This window comes from Hemitrygon akajei, chromosome 27, assembly GCF_048418815.1.
Source record: "Hemitrygon akajei chromosome 27, sHemAka1.3, whole genome shotgun sequence".
In the NCBI taxonomy this organism is placed as follows: domain Eukaryota; kingdom Metazoa; phylum Chordata; class Chondrichthyes; order Myliobatiformes; family Dasyatidae; genus Hemitrygon; species Hemitrygon akajei.
Genome location: NC_133150.1, coordinates 11,816,055 through 11,834,022, shown reverse-complemented (window position 1 = coordinate 11,834,022; position 17,968 = coordinate 11,816,055).

Sequence of the window (17,968 nt, the reverse complement as noted above, 5' to 3'; positions counted from 1 at the left end):
CACAGCTGACTGCCGACCAGATTATAGAGCTGGTGTTGTCAGCATTCAAGTCAGACAAATGGCTGTCGGTGGTCTCTATTGCCATTGGTGGTCACGCACAGATTTATTAAGGGGCCGTCAATGTGAAACGTTATTGGACATGGGGTCACCAGTATCGATAACTGATCTACCTTTGTCCATGGCTGGAGAGGCAGTTTCCATTACCAGTGCAGGAGGTAAAACTCCGAGAGCAGAGAGGAGTGAGCCTCAGGTTCTTGAGTTAGTGGGAGTGCAGCTTCCTGTAGATTTTGTGTGTGTCCAAACAATGAGGGTACTGTCCTGGGGATAAACACACTGAGTAAGGCAGTTCTATCATAGACTCAGGAAAAGGAGAAATAACATGGACAAGACAGGAAGAGTAAATACTGTATCTATGATCCACAGACCAGGCAAGATAACTCTCAGAGAGATAGCTGCCCCAAGCAGGGGGAAGAGGTGGGACTACACTCGTGAATCATGTCAGGAGGTTTCAAGGGTAGGGGCCAAATGGAGTGAAGAGCTGTTGGAAGTTGTGCAGTTGTTTGCAGAGGGAGCAGCAATTAAAGTGAAGACACACCAGAAAGGGGAGGGTAAAGTGCAGAAATGGAAAGAGTGTGCAGGTCGTGGAGCAGAGATAGTGACAGATGAACATGAGGTGACAGGAATTGAAGAGGAAGAAATTATGAGCCAGTTTGGTAAGACCATATGGGGATGTGAAGGACCATCGTAGTCAGGTTAATGCACTGAAGGATAGAGCAAAACAGCAACAACATATTACTGATAAAAGAGCTAGAGAGAGAGGAGGTAGTTCTCCCAAGGCTGGGTGATGAAATTATTTTTGAGATAACTACGTGAAAAGGTTCCTAGATGGATAGGACCACAAGTGGTACTTCTGACAAATGATACCTGCGTTTGTGCGCAGACTTGGGAAGGCAGCCTGTGGAAACACAGGACTCAGGTTAAACCGTATGACTCACCTTCTTTTTGCCCTCACAGTAGAGCAAGAGATCAAGTGTACCCCATAACAGTGTCATTGCTGAGAACCCAGGTGATGAACACCAGCCGGATGCATCAGATCCGACCACAGCTGACAGAAGCAGACCCACAACAAATGCAAATGCAGAAGGCATCGAGAGATTGTAACAGCAAACTGTGAACAGTGTTTTAAAGTATAACGGTAACTGTACTCTAGTGAAGGCTGGTTCTTGATATCAAGGTGGTAGGTATAGACATAGAAACATAGAAAACCTACAGCACAATACAGGCCCTTCGGCCCACAATGCTGTGCAAAACATGTCCTTACCTTAAAAATCACCTGGGGTTACCCATAGCCCTCTATTTTTCTAAGCTCCATGCACCTGTCCAGGAGTCTTAAAAGACCGTATCGTATCCATGATAATTAATTGTATAGCTCACAATAGAAAGATACTGGGGAAATCAGTTGGGAAAGAATCCGAGTTATCAGAGACGTCAGGTTTCACAGCTTCGATGGCACAGCCGTCTGAGAAAGAGAGGAAATGACGCACAGCGCCTGAGGGCAGTCACCCCAGCCTGAGTGGGAAGTGAATACAAATGAACTGGGCCCTCTCAGAGGGTGGGCCAGTGATCGAATGGACAGGTGTGGAGGGGGTGCTACCGGAGTGAAGTCCTTTATTTAAAATTAAGTGCAATGGTGAACAATAGCCAGATCAGAAATGCTGATCAAGTCAACCAGTTCCCAAAGAGAACTCTGATAGGCCAATCAGATGTTTCACTGCTGCTCAGCGATAGAACACAAAAAAAATCATATGTACAATTAAGAAACATTAAAAAATAGTAGAAATACTGGAGTCATGATGATCATGATGAAGACTGCTGGAGAGAGACGTTTATACACATGCTGTCCTCCATAATTCAAAGTGATTGAAAGATAAGGTTTCAGGGTGACAAAATGTGGCAGGAGCACTTGGAACTAAAAACTAATCCCTATCGGGAGAAAACAGTACCTGTTCTTTCTGCACTGTTCTCCAGCAGTTTGAAGACTAAGTCCAGCCAAATACTGTCAGCTTGTGTGTTCCAAATAAAGACTTTGATACTCCCAGCTGTGTGTTAGTCTAGTGGCTTTCGTTGACAGCCACAACACAACAGATTTATGGATTAGGTGTGCTTGGGTAGCTTAGGCTTGTTGGGCTGGAAGGATCTGTTATTATGCTGTATATATGATGATAATAACAATTATTATAATAATAACTTCCAAGGATATATTTTTATGTACAAAAACAGGATTCAATATTTCACACAAGCATATACAATCCTGATAAGAAGTACACACCACTAAATGTAAATGACAGCACCACTCAGAAAAATGAAGGCATTATCAAGATCAAAGGAAAAGTTAACCAATGGAAGAGCATGACATCCATGGAAGATATCCTCACAAAAAAATGATCAAAAATACATAATAAAAGACCAACAAATTCAAGATGATAAATGTAGAAAATGCCAAGAAAAATCGGAAACCATCCAACGCATTATAGGATCCCGTAGCAATTTAACTCAATCTGATTTCTTACACAAGCACAATTAATTGGCAAACATCATTCACCAAATTCTTGCTTTAAAATACAAACTCCTAAATGAAATCACACTTCACTATAAATGCAGGCCTGATTCAGTTTTAGAATCAGAATACCACAAATTATATTATGACCGATCCATTATTATGGATAGAGCAATCCATAATAATCGTCTGGATATAATAATGCAGACAAGAACAACTTACTTAATAGATATAGCCATCAAAACACACCCAACTTACAGAAACCAATAAGTGAACAACACTAGAGATATGCTGAAATAAAGGAGGAAAATGAAACACTTTGGAACATGAAGAGGGTATACATTGCCCCAATAATAATACCTACAACTGGTGCCATCCCAAAGGCACTACACAATAGTATTAAACAATTCAGGCTACACAGCAATATCAATGTAAATCTTCAGAAAACCACAATACTAGACACTACTGGAATAGTCCGAAAGTTCCCAGCAATTGACAAATGAGTGTGCTTCATTATGCCTGTACCTCAGGTTTTATCAGCTTGAGCTGAAAGTACAAAAAATAATAATATTAAGAGTAAACACCACTAGAATAGTTCAAAAGTTCCTAGTAACTGAGAAATGAGTGTGCATGGCTATGCCCATACTTCAGGTTTTACCAGCTTCAGCTGAGAGAAAAAAGTAATAATAATATTAAGAATAAACACCAATAGAATAGTCCAAAAATTCCTTGCAATTGACAAATGAGTGTGCTTGGCAATGCCTGTACCTCAGGTTTTATCAGCTTGTGCTGAAAATACAAAAAATAATAATATTAAGAGTAAACACCACCCGAATAGTTAAATATAAAATATAAAGAAATTAAAAATATAACAAACCAGTGCACCTCAGTCTGACTGTGGTCTCAACATGGTGACATAGAATTTCAAAGTTGAGCTTTGTTACAGCAAATTCCTTTTCCAGTGGTGTAATGGTTTGCCCTGTTTTAGAAATCTATTCCTCTCATACTCCTTTTCCTCCGTCATTCATCTCACATCCCATCTCTCTCTCTCAGTTCTTCCCAGAGTCAGTATCAATTCCACTTCTCTTACACCGAAGCAGAGGAAGCGATGTCTCTGGGACAGAGGATGGGATGATGGATCTATTCATGTCCGTCACTGAGAGTACAAAGCCAGAGCTGCAAAATTAAAGTTGGTAGTCAAATCAACTCAAGTCACTTTTATTGTCATTTCGAACGTAACTGCTGGTACACAGCAAAAACGAGACAACGTTTTTCAGGACCATGGTGCTACATGAAACAGTGCAAAAATTACACTGAACTACGTAAAAACAACACAGAAAGAGAAAAAAACACACTACACTAGACTACAGACCTACCCAGGACTGCATAAAGTGCACACAACAGTGCAGGCATTACAATAAATAATAAACAAAACAATAGGCACAGTAGAGGGCAGTAAGTTGGTGTCAGTCCAGGCTCTAGGTATTGAGGAGTCTGATGGCATGGGGGAAGAATCTGTTACATAATCAGGTCGTGAGAACCTGAATGCTTTGGTGCCTTTTCCCCGACGGCAGGAGGAGGAAGAGTTTGTATGAGGGGTGCATGGGCTCCTATGTAATGCTGTTTGCTTTGCGGATGCAGCATGTAGTGTAAATATTCGTGATGGTGGGAAGAGAGACCCCGATGATCTTCTCAGCTGACCTCACTATCCACTGCAGGGTCTTGCAATCCAAGATGGTACAATTTCTGAACCAGGCGGTGATGCAGCTGCTCAGGATGCTCTCAATACAACCCCTGTAGAATGTGATGAGGATGGGGGTGGGAGATGGACTTTCCTCAGCCTTCGCAGAAAGTAGAGACACTGCTGGGCTTTCTTTGCTATGGAGCTGGTGTTGAGGGACCAGGTGAGATTCTCTGCCAGGTGAACCCCAAGAAATTTGGTGCTCTTAACGATCTCTACCGAGGAGCCATCGATGTTCAGCAGCGAGTGGTCGCTCCGTGCCCTCCTGAAGTCCACAACCATCTCTTTTGTTTTGTTCACATTAAGAGACAGGTTGTTGGCTCTGCACCAGTCCGTTAGTCGCTGCTCCTCCTCTCTGTATGCCGACTCATAGTTCTTGCTGATGAGACCCACCACGGTCGTGTCATCAGCGAACTTGATGATGTGGTTCGAGCTGTGTGTTGTAGCACAGTCGACGATCAGCAGAGTGAACAGCAGTGGACTGAGCACGCAACCCTGGGGGGCCCCCCGTGCTCAGTGTGATGGTGTTGGAGATGCTGCTCCCGATCCGGATTGACTGAGGTCTCCCAGTCAGGAAGTCTAGGATCCAGTTGCAGAGGGAGGTGTTCAGGCCCAGTAGGCTCAGCTTTCCAATCAGTTTCTGAGGGATGATTGTGTTGAATGCTGAACTGAAGTCTATGAACAGCATTTGAATGTATGTGTCTTTTTTGTCCAGGTGGGTTAGGGCCAGGTGGAGGGTAATGGCAATGGCGTCATCTGTTGAACGGTTGGGACGGTACACAAACTGCAGGGGGTCCAGTGAGGGGGGCAGCAGGGTCTTGATGTGCCTCATGACGAGTCTCTCGAAACACTTCATGAGTGCAATGGGATGGTAGTCATTGAGGCAGGACACTGAAGACTTCTTCGGCACGGGGACGATGGTGGCGGCCTTGAAGCATGTTGGAACGATGGTGCTGCTCAGGGAGATGTTGAAGATGTCAGTGAGAACATCTGCTAGCTGGTCTGCACATCTTCTAAGCACTCTGCCAGGAATATTGTTCTTGTAGTTAAGCCCATCACTGCAACTAGGGCATAGGTCACCAACAGTGGCTCACAAGTCAATGGCATTTTTATTATTTGAATTGCTACAAGAAGGTAACAAAATAAAATGAATAGGTTGAAAAATGGTAGTTATCAGATGCTGTGGACAATCAAGAGAACACCCTGCTTATTATGTAGAATGTTTTGTATAATTATACCAAATAAATGAAAATTCTTGGAAACACACACAGAATGCTGGAGGAACTCAGCAGGCCAGGCAGCATCTATGGAATAAGTACAGTCGATGTTTTGTGCCGAGACCCTTCAGCAGGACTGGAACGTTGACTGTACTTTTTTACTATAGATGCTGCCTGACCTGCTGAGTTCCTCCAGCACTTTGTGTGTGTTGTTCGGATTTCCAGCACCTGCAGGTTTTTCTCTTGTCTGTGATTGGCTCCATCTCTTGGGTCTAACATATTCCAACCACTCACCTTAAAGAGTAGTTTGGCACAGATCATTGATATTCAGCTTACAAACACAAAATGTTGGATATACTCAGCAAGTCAGGCAGTATCTCTAGAGAATCCCAAATACAAAGCACTTCATTGATACTGTCTCACTTACTGAATGTTCCACCATTTCATGATATTATTTTAGATTTTCAACATAAGAAGGATTTTTCTGTTACCTTATTGAAGTTGGCCAGCATGTTGACATTCAGAATGGTCACAGGTCCATTGAGCTATAGATTCCCGAAGCCTGGAGAAACAGCCCATTCACCATGGTAGAGCACACACAGAAACATTTCTATTTCCTTCTTTTTATGTTGTTTATTTCAGTCCGATCAGAGATTTCCAGAAAAGTTGACAGGAGAATGGAATATTCCTGATATGTCATCACCAGGCAAAGTCATTATATGGATCTGAAAGAAGCTCTCTTTGCATGTGTTGATGATATCCTGTCTTTTTCCAAGAGACCAGTTTAGTTGTTCATTTCTGCATTGCACTGGCCTGTTCCAACACCATCACAGATGGTCTTGGCCATTTTCCACACTACGTTTCGGTCAGTTGCTCTGGAGGATTATACCAGGCTGATCCTCCATCTATTCTGGTTTATGTAACTGGCCAATTTTGTACATGACCGACAGCAGACGTCATAAGGCATTGGAAAAATACTGCTCCAGTGTCTCTAAATTTGAAGTACATGAGAACCAACATCAGAGTCCTCTTGCAGCACTGAGGACCTCGTTTCTTTCAGTCAAAGTCAACTATGGATGGGCCATATCACTGGCAAGCCTGATGTCAAACTTACAAACTTATTCTGAACTCTGCCATGAAGGAGATTATATGATGCATACAAAAAAAGGTTCTACAAAATGTTCAAAGCTTCCTTGAAGAAGTACAATATCTCCTCTCACTCTTTAACCCAAAACCATTCAAATTGGAGAAGGACTTTGAGAACCCGGATTGAAGGTACACAGAAGGCCTGTGGAAGCATCTGAAAGAATACATCACCTCACCAACTACCCACTCGATCACACCATCAGCCTCCTCTTTCCTCATCTGTGGAAGAGTCGGCTGATGCCAAATTTGCCTTGTTAGCTTTCTTCAAACCTAGAAAGTTGGATTAGAATCAAGTCATCCTAAAGCCTAAGGAATTGTCTAAGAAGAGAAACATTAAAATGACAAGAAACGCAAGAGTACCTCTGTTAAACAGTTAGATGTACTCTAGTAATGAAGGATTCACCTTCAACTTTACCAGACAATAGAAGTTTTAAATGAATGTTCAGGCACTTATTAATGTTGAATCTGGTTTGACAGCTTCAGATGAATGCTTGCATATGTCAGGTACAGCTAGATTCTGGATAGATAAAGATGACAGCACTGGAATTTATTAAAAACCTATTTAAACTGCTTTTTTTGATTAGTAGCATTAATACTAGCAAGAACAAAGTGAATTTGAAAGTAGGAGACTGTTCATATTTAATGCATGATTTTTGTTCTGAGGTTTCAGACTGCCATGAAGCACGCAGACGAGGGGTTTACATTGAAATGGGATTTTTAAAACTGGATCAGCGGAAAGACAACGCCAATGGAATTTTAGGGGGAAAATGCAAAATCCTGTGATTTTTATAAAAAATTTGCCATCATATTGTGCATTCCCATTGCAGCAGATAAGCCTGGACAGCTTATTCACATTCACTCATTTTATTCAGGCTGATGTGGGAATTGGAAACACGAATGAGCATTAATTCAGAAAGTGGTTGGGCAGCTGTTGTACTTCAGCCCTTTAGCAAATGCATTCTAGGATTGTTGAAGGGATTTGAAAACATTTGTTCCATCTTCATCTGCTCTTCAATTGTCTGGTTCAGTGTCTGTGATTATGAAACCATTAATAATACATGTGACCATTGATTTTGGGATTAGGCCTGAGAAGCTCTGAGTGCTGCAAATCCAAATGCAGCCACTCATCAGAAAGAATCTTCTCCTGAGCCCTTGGCTATTGCTCTTGCATTGTATGACACGCAGATTATATGAATACATTGTAATTCTCATTTGTTCTGCATCCCATTACTTCAGTTCAGCCGAAGTGATTTGGTCCAGGAAGGAGAATTCAGCACAGCATTTCATACTTTACAGCAGAGCTTCTGCATTTTCAGTGCAGAATCCAGTTTCACAATACACATCAGGGATTGTATTGTCAGGCTCTTATTTTGTTAAGTTGCCTCATGTGTGGCACCTTATCAAAGTTCTTCTGAAAATCCAAATACATAACATCCACTGACTCTCTTTTGTCTGTCCGGCCTGTTACTTCCTCAACGAATCCTAACAGATTTGTCAGGCAATAGTTCCTCTTTCGAAAACCATGCTGACTTTGGCCTATTTTATCACGTGCCTTCAAGTATCCCAAAACCTCATCCTTAATAATAGTTTCCAACATTTTCCCAACCTTTGACGTCAGGCTAACTGGTCTACAAAGTTTTGTTTTTTTAAAGTTCAGCCAGCAGATTTTTAGCAAATCAATTAATTTTGTTTTTTTTGAAAAGTTTCATTCAAGAGATCTGTCAGTCTGAGGTATCCAGAAGGACAAATAAATCAAAGAGTAAAGTGGTTTAGTTTTTCAATGAGTTTGTAGACATCAATGTTCTTTCTTTTCAATCCCTGATGACATGATTTTGACAGAAGGTCCCACTTTGCTTTACCTTCAGGCATTGCCAATCGCAACATAAAATATCTGTTAATTTCAGCCCTTTCAATGCACGATGCATTTTTCCTGATGCAAATTATCACACAGTATTTATTAATCCAAACCAAACTGTTGGCTTGGAATTGCTGTGTTGTGTCTGGTTGCCCACTTGATTCCTGTAAGTTGATAAACATGGAAGGAAAAATGAATTAAAGAATGCTTCATGCTTATCACATCCTGTATGTTGGACAGATGGGACTTTTGTAGATTACAAGGTTCAGCCTCTGCAACACACACAAAATGCTGGAAGGAAAAAGCAGGCCAGGTAGTATCTATGGAAAAGAGTACAGTCGGTATTTTGGGCTGAGACCCCTCAGCAGGACCTTTCAGCTTGTCCTGAAACGTTGGCTGTATTCTTTTTCCATGGATGTTGCCTGGCCCGCTGAGTTCCTCCAGCATTTTGTGAGTTTTGCCTGGATTTCCAGTATCTGCAGATTTTCCCTTGTTTGGGTTCAGCCTCATAATCATTTTCTATTTCTCAGATCTTTGTTGAAGTATGGTTTTAATTGTCACTCCTATGGTGACATTAACCTGATAAACATGGATTGTTTCAACTCTCTTGAGCTTTAATTGATTCAATAAGTGAATGATGCTCTTTGTTACACACTTAAGATGCCAAAATGTAAATCACCTGTTTTCTTCAGGGTTGATTGGGTTGCTCGTCTGAGGGAATTTGCTCCAACAGCTGTGTTACCGACCGGAAATCTGTGACAATTTTCTGGTTTTCAATGAAGTAGATTTGGTATCGGTAAAGCAAAACCAATGAGACCTGTGGCTTTTAGAATCTTTGTAGCAGGTTTGGTTTATTTAAGTAAAGCACCAGTGTGCATGATGATATCTGATACATCTGTAAAAGAAGCAGAGATCAGGCCAAAGTGAATCACCTTATCTAAAAACTGGCAGGGACCTACATGTGTATTCCTGTAAATCAGGCATGAATTTTAATCCACAAAATCAATACACAGCTACACCACATTAGCTCAAGAGATTTTACGAGCAATGTATATACATTTCAGAGAAATGTGCCCAGGACATTAATAGCTGGATCATTGTGCATTTTGGTTTTCATTAAGTGTGTTACCATCATTGTTGCTACCAAGAAAATCACAAATTAATTTCTAAAAACTCTGGCAAATACTTGCTCCAAAGCTGCCACTAGTGGAGAATTTTTGTGAAAAGTTTCACCACTTGATTGATTGTGGTCTCTGAATGGACCATTGACTGGACAGATGTATGAATGCCATTATCTGAATCTTCATGCATGTTCACGATTGCATTGGAGTTTACTCCCTTATTCCAGAGCTTCAGGCTAGGTTGTTGTAAATGTGTGTTTGACACATGGCACTGGTATGAGAAGCAGTTTGCTGGTAACCACAAAATTAAAAACTCTACCACATTTACACAACAGTTTGAGCTTCCCCTCAATTATTTCTTAAGCAAACTCTTTATTTCTGTTCAATAGCACAATACACACTTTGTGTACCTTTTCTAACAGTGTTGGTCACCTTTGCCAGCCTATTAGCCAAAGAAAAAGGGATTAGTCTGTAACTGAATGTTTTGAAATTTATGCACAACATTCTGAAAGCTAAATGTTAATGAAGAATCAGAACTTCAGTTTGAGATTCACAAAACATTGCCAGGTTTTCCTGTGGGAGAAAGCAGGAGTGTGGGATTGAGAGGAATAATAAATCGGCCAAGGTCTAATGGCAGAGCAGTCTGGATGGGTCAAATGGTTTAATTCTACTCCTGTCTTATGGTCTTATGGAAAGAGACTTTGTTGAATTCTCTGCTGTTACACTCACACATTAATGTGTTGCTAGATCAAACACTTCTCAGATACATGACCTAACAGGTGTGATTTTCGCAAGCAGTCTTTTGGGGAACATACAACAGAACAAGTGGCATCCTTCCAGCAGCTGGGGTGCGTTGCTACGGAATAAATCTGTGCTGCATTGATAGGAGGGCAAGATTTGCACTCCCATAGGAATAGAAAGGCCCGGAGATGCTGTTGCAGAATAGTGCCCACGGGATACATATTCTTTGTGTTTGGGAGTCGGGGCGTCACAGATACCTTCCAGCACATCAGTCAGGGAGGAATTCCAGAAAGAACTCTCTAAGGATAGGAGTATTATCCACAAAAACTGCACTTTGGGGAAGGCAAATGTCGAGCATTCTCCACCTGCTCCTGTGGACTGAAGTAAAGATGGATGAAGTCTCTTCACGTTGAGAGTGGAGGTTAGGTATTCATTGTGAGCTGAAACTGGGAGAGGTGTTAGACAGCAACAGTAGCCTGAAATATTTCACACTAGAAAGCTGAGGGAGGTCTGAGAAGGCCATTCAGCTACCATTCAATACAGTAATAACACAATCACTTGAATTAAGTGAGATGTTCTCCTAAGGGGTTGTCTTCTGGTGGGTCCTCAGGTGTCCGTAGAAGCCATTCCAGGAACCACAAACTCTGGTGTCGTGTGGACACTGTGGCTGTGGTTAGTGGTTGGGTCTTTTGGCTGTTCAGTCTCTCTGTTTGCAGCGGCTGCTTGTTCTCTGTGGGATAATGGAGCGCAGCTCTCTCTGGAATGGATTTCCTCCAAGTGTATGTATTGGGTGCAATGTCTTCCCCGTTATTAGATGTAATGTTGTATTTCCTCAGCATAATTTTGATGTTCTCTTTAGAGAGTTTTATTTGTTCACCAGGGGCTCACTGACCGTCCTCTAACTGGGAGTAAAGGGTCTGTTTGGGGAGTCCTGAGTGAGGCATCTGAAAGACATGACCTGTACATAGGAGTTGGTGTTGCTTTGTTGTGAACACCATAATAAAGTGCTGTTCATGTTGGCCTCATCCAGTGCGCTTGTGTTAGAGATCAGTATGACCAGGAGTAATCCTCTGTCTTAATGCCAAATTCTCACTCTCTTCCTTTACCCTTGATGTCTTCCTGCTGTGGTCTAACCAATGCTTTTTATCATGACCACTTGAATCACTGCTTCACTGCAATAAACTGAAGCAGTTCTTCAGGCAATCTGCCATCTCCAACTACTTCATCAATGATCTTTTCACAAATAAAGGTCAGATCTGGGCACGTTTAATGATGAATGAATACTCTGCAGATCCTTTTACAAACCCACTGTGTATGTTGTTGTCAAAAGCATGGTGGTCCCCCAGTTTGAATGAGGCAGTGGAGAGATGGGCAAAGGGTTGCTTAATTTGCCAAAAAGTAAACCCGGGTAAATCTATTGGATGTGATAAAGGGTGCACCCCAACCCCAGCAGGACCGTTTGACACATTACAAATGGACTTTATGGAGTTACCTAAGGTAAATTGTTAAAAGTACTGTTTGGTTATAATCGATGTCTTTAGTAAATGGATTGAAGCCTTCCCCACAACGAACAACAAGGCTTCCACGGTAGTGCGGATGCTACAAGTTATTCCTTGTTTTGGTATCCCACAAAGACTCTCATCTGATAACGGCCCGCACTTCATTGGGAAAGTAAACAAAGAACTCTGCGAAATACTAAAGATTGAACAACAATTCCACTGTGCCTACCACCCCCGAGTCGCAGGAATCGTGGAACGTGCAAACGGCACCCTGAAGGACAAACTAACTAAATTGACCCTTGAAACAGGACTAAATTGGCTTAAAGTCCTTCCCCTGGCACTGTATCACATGCGCATTACACCTCAAACCGGTACCGGGCTAACTGCTGCTGAAATAGTTTATGGGCGCCCAAACAGAACCCCATGGGGCAGTGACCACAACCCCCCACCAATACAATTAGATCTACAAATGATGGGCGAGGAACTGCAGTGTTACCTCAAGCATTTAACTTTGTCTCTTAAGTCCCTACACACTCAGGTGAAGGAAGCCTCAAGACCTGTCCTTGATAGAGAAGGCCAGTGGCAGGGAGCAGAACCAGGAGATTGGGTGTTAATAAGGAACTGGGATCGACCCAAGCTGGGACCCCGGTGGAAAGGACCGTACCAGGTCCTCCTGCAGACCCCCTCTGCTGTCAGGGTGAAGGGACAAGAACACTGGATTCATCTGAGCGACTGCAAGCGCTGGACCTCGGACTCGCTAGAAACCACAGATAAATGAAGGAACTGATAAACGGACTTGATTGAACTGTTGTGTTTAAATTAATTTTTCCTTGTGGTGCCACATCGTGCTCTGGCAATGGGAGGTAGGATGCTCTTGGTTATCTATATTCTTTTAGGGATAGTGGGGTATAGGACAGAGGTTGAGGGACAACTGGACGAGGAACCAAAACCCCTAAAAGGATCGAAGGGGGACATTTCAAGGCAGAAAAGGGATTGGGGCTTCCCCAAAGGCTCCACCCTTGAAAGACCCTCCTCGGAGTTTATAAGTGGCAACTATTTCCAAAACGTGCACAAACGACTGTATGGCACTATAACCATCGTTTGCTATCCCCACCCCGCCAGTGTCTCCTCGCTCTTTACCATTTTCCCGCACTGGGACCGTGTTGATCAGCCCTTCCAATGTGCCCCCGCCAGCAAAACATTGCCTGAGGGAAAGAGGGTGGAACTCACCTATGACTCTTCCACGGCCCCGGTCACGGACTGTTTATTCCCCCCGTCCAACAGGTGGATGAGAAAGGATCTCTGGTGGGAGGGGAATCCCAAGCCCCCACAAGGTGACTGAGTATATGAGAACTGCTTCTTCAGAACAGGGTGGGGGTGTTCAGATGTGTATGTCTCAAAAAACGTCACCTGCCTCTCCAAGCCCTGTAGGAAAAGGGAGTGTCACCCCACCAAAGACCCCTTAGGGATCTCTTGCTCTTGCCATGAGACAAAGTGCCAGTCCCTGGCCAAGGGGGGTGCAACTTCTTTGTGGGGAGGGGAACTGCACCCACCTCTGAGTCAATGATCAGATATTCCTACGACCTGAATATCGCAGGGGTGCCAAACGAGTGTATGCCCCTGCCGGTATAGCAGAATGGAGTGATACCATACACCTAAAGGGTGAGGGTTGCACTGAGACCATGTATACCCTCCCGGGGTATTTTTTCTTCTACAACGGCATTGCCACCAACTTCCTGAAGTACCCTTACCCTTCCTCAATGGCCTATCGCACCCTCCTCCCTACAGTGGTCCCTTGCCCTGGAACTTGGGGTCCTGGGAGGTACAAGAGAGAGGTCTCCCAGGAATTTTGTGTGGATTACCGAGTCCTGACCACCCTAACCGCAGGTCAGGTGGCCGGATACGGGGCAGCTGGCTTTTTCTCTTTGGGGGCATCAGGAGCCGCTATGGCGGCCCACAATCGGAACTATCTGGCCTGTGGTCTCATGAGCCTCGGGAACGCCACCAGGGGAGCATTAAGACTCATGAATGATAGCCTTAACCAATTGCGGCTCTTCTCCATGCAAAACCGCTATGCACTTGATTATCTCCTCGCCAGGGAGGGAGGGCTCTGTGCCATCGTAAAGGACAAATGCATAATGGGGCGAGACGATGCTACCGCCAACATAACACAGTACATGAACAAAATAGATGAACAGTTAGGATCCATCAAGGAAGGAACAGGTTGGGCAGGGTGGGGGGACTGGGGACTAAGTGCGTGGAAGGACTGGTTGATCAATGGGGCTATTTACGCGCTGACGGCTATTATCGGGATTTTTGTCTCTATCGCCGTTGTTAAATGTGTCCTGAACAACATGATGGCCTCACTAGGGGACTTGCTGCTGGCTGAGCCACTGATGATGATGCGGGCAACCGTCGAGGCCACCGAACTCCTCGAACCTGCACCAGAGGATTTTCACCATATTGACAAGTGATCATTTCATGATCACAGGAGGGAATGAGAATGTGAAGAGGGTAAGGGGTACGTGTAGAGGGGGTGGGGCGAGGGGTAAGTGTAGCAAAATATGTAGACAGGACAAGAGAGAGGTACGTCATTGGGGAAGTAAGGAGAGGTAGCTAAAATAAGGTGCCAGGCCAGACGTGGAGACCACAAGGAAAAGGGAACCTACGACCACAAGACAATGTGCTTGGCAAAGTATTTTGAGGATACCTATTTCAAGTGTTTTGAAGTGCATCAGTATTAATTCTAAGTATTACACTTTAACCTTTGCTAATTCTGAGTATTTCGCATGCTTAGCTATGCAATAGCCAATCAATTGATGAATTCGAATCGGTAACCATATTTGCGAAAGTAGTACCCTGCTTTTGGGTATAAGTATGACCTTTGTAAACCGACAAATTGGGAGTTGGCTACCTTACGCCCGAAGTGCGTGGGGCTGCGAACTCCTCTCTGAATAAAAACCGTTTCAGAGGTAATTTTGTGTCTCTGGTGTTTTTCCTCAACTGAGCAGGTAACAGTTACAGGTTGACACCATGAATATGAGGTGGTCAATGCCTGCACACAACAAGACCTAGACAACATTTAGGAATGACCTCTTAAGCAGCAAACAACATTCATGCCACAAAATTGCCAGGCAGTAACCATCAATAAGAGATTGTCTGGCCACCAGCCTTTCAATAGGTATTACCATTGCCAAGTTTCATGCCATCACGGTCTTAAACCCTTGATCTAGCTGGTCACTCAATAATCCTTTGGTGATTGACTCAGTTCCTGATGCAACCCAAAGCCCTTCCACCTTCTGCAAAACACACGTCAGTATTACGACAGAGTCTTCTACATTTGAGAAGTGTTGTTCAAGTTCAAGCCTAATCATCATTCAATCACATTTGAATATCTGTGAGTATAGCCAAATGAAACAGCATTCCTGTGGGACCAAGGTACAAAACATAGTACCAACAGTCATACACAGCACAAGGTACATATAGCACATATAAGATATCAGTAAAATACAGTCACACAAAAAATATATAACCCAAGACCCTGACTCCATGAGTTGCTGCAGGTTGCAGTTGAACACTTGTCTTGTGCCGGGCGATGGGGGCGAGTGGGGAAAAGCACTGATTCCTGCTTGGATGCCATGTCACACCGTCCTGGCACTCTGGTGGAGCACACCGACTCCAAGGCCTCTCTCTTGGGCAGCTTTAAACAGGTGACACCACAGCTTGAGGCCTAGTCCTTGCTATGAACAGAGCCACGCTGCTCCCCACTGTTCCCCAATAAATCAATGAATGGGACTTGCAGCTTTCCACATTAACAGTGTCCAACAGGCTCTTGTGATTAAAAAAGCCAATAACACCTTCAGTTGGCCCCACAGAAGATACTGCACCTGAGCACACTGCCATTTATATAGTCCATCTATATTCCAGCACATAAAAGTTTGGCACCTTTCAAGAGCTTAGTTGTACCCCATTATTACTCATCGTAAAATACACAGCACCTTCCAAAGCTCGGACTTCTACCAGCAAGAAATACCAGGACATGCTGCGCCACTTCAAATCTTAGGCTATCCTGACCTGTAACTGTCCCTGCATCGTCACTGGTTTTGAATTCTGGAATGTTCTCCCTAACAGCATTCTGGGAATAACTGCATCTGTATGAATGAAGTGTTTTAAAAAGGTGGCCTATTGCTACTTGTAATCAAGCATGTGTAGTAAACATGCTTAACCTTCGGATTCAGAACAAGAAGGCAGCGGGAGAGCACCTAAGGATTTCCAGCGGGAAGACATTTTGAGTTCTCGGGGGAAGAGAGAGGCCAGACTGCGCAGGTGCGTGACGTCAGCCAGTTGAGCGTGAACAGTTTAAAAAGAAGGCAGCCATATCCAGCGGGCAGCGGAGTGAGTGGGCAGTGGAGTGAGAGGCAGCAGAGAGAAAGGACTTTGGCTCCACGGGCTTCGGCGGTAACCGGACGAGGTGAGGCAGTTGTTGATTGCAAAAGGAGGTAGTATGTGTGTGAGGCCGGTTTTCTGTGGTCGGTGTCAGATGTGGGAGGTCCTGGAGTCTCCCGGTGTCCCGGATGGCCACATCTACACCCGGTGCATCGAGATGCAGCTCCTAAGGGACCGTGTTAGGGAACTGGAGCTGCAGCTTGATGACCTTTGTCTGGTCAGGGAGAGTGAAGAGGTGATAGAGAGGAGTTACAGACAGGTGGTCACACCGGGGCCATGGGGGACAGAGAAATGGGTCATGGTCAGAAGAAGGAAGGGGAAGAGTCAGGTACTAGAGAGTACCCCAGTGGCTGTACCCCTTGACAATAAGTACTCCTGTTTGAGTACTGTTGGGGGGGGGGAACAACCTACCTGGGGGAAGCGAAAGTGGCCGTGCCTCTGGCATAGAGTCTGGCCCTGTGGCTCAGAAGGGTTGGGAAAGGAAGAGGATGGCAGCAGTGATAGGGGACTCTATAGTTGGGGTTCAGACAGGCGATTCTGTAGACACAGGAAAGAAACACGGATGGTAGTTTGCCTCCCAGCTGCCAGGGTCTGGGATGTTTCAGATCGCATCCATTATATCCTGCAGTGGGAAGGAGAACAGCCAGAGGTCGTGGTACATATTGGTACCAATGACATAGGTAGAAAAAGGGAAGAGGTCCTGAAAGCAGACTACAGGGAGTTAGGAAGGAAGTTAAGAAGCAGGACCTCAAAGGTAGTAATCTCAGGATTACTGCCTGTGCCACGCGAAAGTGAGAATAGGAATAGAATGAGGTGGAGGATAAATGTGTGGCTGAGGGATTGCAGCAGGGGGCAAGGATTCAGATTTCTGGATCATTGGGACCTCTTTTGGGGCAGGAGTGACCTGTTCAAAAAGGACAGGTTGCACTTGAATCCCAGGGGGACCAATATCCTGATGGGCAGGTTTGATAGAGCTGTTGGGGAGGGTTTAAACTAGTTTGGCAGGGGAGTGGGAATCAGAATGTGAGTGCAGGGATTAAGGTAGAAGGACAAGGGCATGATGCTAAGAGTTCTGAGTTGATGAGGAAGGACAGGCAGGGGACGAAACATAATTGTAGCCAGTTAAAGGGGTTGAAGTGTGTCTATTTCAATGCTAGGAGTATTAGGAACAAGGAGGATGAACTTACAGCATGGATTAGTATGTGGAACTATGATGTTGTGGCCGTTACTGAAACTTGGTTGGAGGAAGGGCAGGATTGGATGATGCAGGTCCCGGGGTTCAGGTGTTTTAAAAGGAATAGGGTGGGAGATAGAAAAGGGGGGGGAGTGGCATTGCTGGTCAGGGATAGTATCACGGCTATAGAAAGGGAGGACGCTGCAGAGTGAGTGTCCACGGAGTCAGTCTGGGTGGAAGTCAGAAATAGGAAGGGATCAATCACTGTGCTGGGAGTAGTCTATAGGCCCCCAAATAGCAGATAAGCAAGCAGATTTTAGAATGGTGCAGGAAATACAGGGTAGTAGTTATGGGTAATTTCAACTTCCCTCATATTGACTGGCACCTCCTGAGTGCAAGGGGGATAGATGGGGCTGAATTTGTCAGGGGTGTTCAAGAAGGATTCCTGACACAGTATGTGGACCGGCCGAC